A 2,820-nucleotide genomic window follows, 5' to 3' on the forward strand; every position below is an offset into this window, starting at 1 on the left:
TAGTGAGTGCAGATGCCACCCAAACTCATAACAAGCTTTGGAGGCAAGGGCGGAATCAGGATTCTAATTTTCCCTAGGGCTAACCAAAAAGTGTTTTATACTAATTAATATCCACCAAACTTTTCCATGTATACGTAAATGTTCAAAAAACAAAAAAAAAAAGTAATTAAAAAAAATTCGTACACTATTGAAGTTACCATACGTATTGAAGTTGTGCCCTACATTGTTTTCGAGAGTAGAAAACATTTATATCGAATCTTAGTTAATATCTTCAACAAGTTCTCTTTTAGTGAAGTGGGCAAATATTTATTGGCTAAAATTCAACATATAAATTGGAGGTGATAATTAATCTACCCGTGTGTACAAGGTAACAATACCGATCGAATAGGCAAATATAGAGTTTGCTTACCCTTCTGGCAAGTTGAAGAGGCACTAGAATTAGTGGTGGATGTATTATGATATTCTCAATGCCACGATGTCTATTTGATTAGTTGATGCAACTCAAATTTGAGAAGAGAAAGCTCTCTATATCTGCAGTAAAAAGAAAAATATAGTAAACCGAAAAATAACATGAGAACATTGCACAACGCTCCATTAACACCCCCCCCCCCCCCCCCCCCCCCCCCCCCCCCAAAAAAAAAATACCTTTCAACTTCCCAAAGATAGAAGTAAAATATTTCCCCCTACAGTTTTTTTTTTGTTTTTTTAAAAGATATTCTCCCTACATTACCTCGTATTTTACTTCGTTTATCTCAACCAATAGCAATTCAATATAATTAGAGATACCACTGTTCTTTTTAACGATCGATCAGAAGAAAAAAGAACAATTTTTTGGGTAATTAAGATTTTATACCAGAAAACAAACACCGTTACAGTGGGGACTAGAGGGGAACACCCCTAAATTAGGGGTTCTTTCGGGGCGCGTGGGGTTTTTTTGGGAGGATCTAGTGGGATATAGCACTTCTGGGGCAAGGACTTGCCCAGCTATAAACTTGAAAAGCGGACCGGCCCATCATTTTCTCTTGAAGGTTGGGGGTTTGGGCTTGGCCCACTTGGTCTCTCTTGTCAATGTTTTGGGTTTCAGGTAGCCTTAGCTTAATACTCCCTCCATCCCTAAATATGTGTTCGACGCGCAAAACTAGACTTTACAAAATATGCATAATTTTTATTAAAAATTTTAAATTTTTTTTACAATTTAATAAAACTCATTGCTATCTATTGATTTGTGAAAAAAAATAATTTTTTTAACGAAACAAATGCTTCTTTTTTAAGGCCTAATTTAGCGCGCCGGACACTTATTTAGGGACGGAGGGAGTAATTTTTTCTTCGGATGCCCTTATCATTTTAATCTTTATATCTTTTCAGAGATTAATAAAATTCGTTAGCTTAGTAATTCTATTTTTCCTCAACCAAATTCCACAAATTAACCCATCGTATATATCTGCATATGCATGTAAAATAAAAAGTAGCTATCTGGGAGTAATTAATTTCTTTCATGTGTATATGTATGTTTTGCCTGGTATAAATAGAAAATTACAATTTTTTTTTTTTAAATAATACTCCTAGCTCCATTGTTCGGGACAGGGGGCCTGACTTGAGGGTGTCGTCCGACTAATTATAAGTGGCGTCCTTCGCTCAAGGCTATGAGAACTAACTGACTCAGTCGGAGATTTCTCACACCAAGAGCAAGCCGGCAATGCGCTTTGGGAAAACAGATCCGTGGTCTTGAACATTGCATCTCTGCTTCATGCCTATTGGTTGGAGTTGGGTTCCCATTGGCTGTTGGGTTCTCTACTGCAAAATCGATGATGGACCCTATGCCGGAACCTCGAGCTAGTCGGATCCGGCAATACGCGTTTGTAGAGCCTGTTAGCCTAAGTGCATGCTTTTATAAAGTTGCTCGTGTCTTTGATTTTGGTCGTTTTAGTTCACTCTTGATTATTGGGATGTAATATTTACCTTTGGGCATTTGAAATATAATAAAATTTGCCGTTGATAAAAAAAGGAAAATAGTGAATGTAGCTTGAAATATAATGAAATTTGCCGTTGATAAAAAAAAATGACCGTAGACAAGCTAATTTCAGTATTTTCCTTGGAAGAAAAAGGAAATCGTATGTTGAACAATTCTCGTAGGTCTTTACAGTTTGACGAATATATTAACAAACTCAAATTTAACTTTGAACAACTACAGAAAGTGTTCCTCTTTTGCCCCTTAAATAATAAGTATAGAAAATGATATTGACACTCCAAAAATTGATGAAGGCACTCCAAATACTAAAGAAAAGTGCCTTTGGAATTACACTGATTTTGGAGTGCCTCCATTAATTTTTAGAGTGCCAATATCAGTTTCCATAAGTATTTACTTGCAATTTTTAAGATTGAAAATAATAAGCTTACTGAAATAAAAAAAAAAGTAATATAGATCTTATTTGATAGATCTCATCAGAATCTATCAAACCCTACAAAAAAAAAAATTAGAAAATTATTTTTGTAAACTCATTATTTTTAAACTTAAAAATAGATTTTTTTTTTGAAGTTTTTTTTTTTTTTGAGAAAGTTGAACGGGTAATGCTTTCAAGAACTCCATGGTTGATTAATTAATAGAAGTCACCAATGAGAAGGCAAATAATAATTAGCGTATTAATGTTGAGATCTGAAAGCCAAATAGTTTATATTATCCCTACTCATAAAACACCATCATCCCAACAATATAGAAATTTGTCAACAAGAGAGTAAAGTCATAAAGGCAGGTAGCATACCTGAATAAATTAGGCACACTCTTTTTTTCAACTTTGAAGTCCTACTTCAATGCTTTCACGA

The 2,820-nt window shown here is 34.6% G+C and overlaps 1 protein-coding gene across 1 annotated transcript in view; it reads right to left on the reverse strand.

Annotated features, from left to right (window-relative positions):
* LOC131320826 (uncharacterized) overlaps positions 1-2,820 on the reverse strand; it is a 138,141-nt gene that overhangs the window by 43,686 nt on the left and 91,635 nt on the right. The window lies entirely within an intron of this gene.

Source organism: Rhododendron vialii, chromosome 3a (genome assembly GCF_030253575.1).
Source record: "Rhododendron vialii isolate Sample 1 chromosome 3a, ASM3025357v1".
NCBI classification, from domain to species: Eukaryota; Viridiplantae; Streptophyta; class Magnoliopsida; order Ericales; family Ericaceae; genus Rhododendron; species Rhododendron vialii.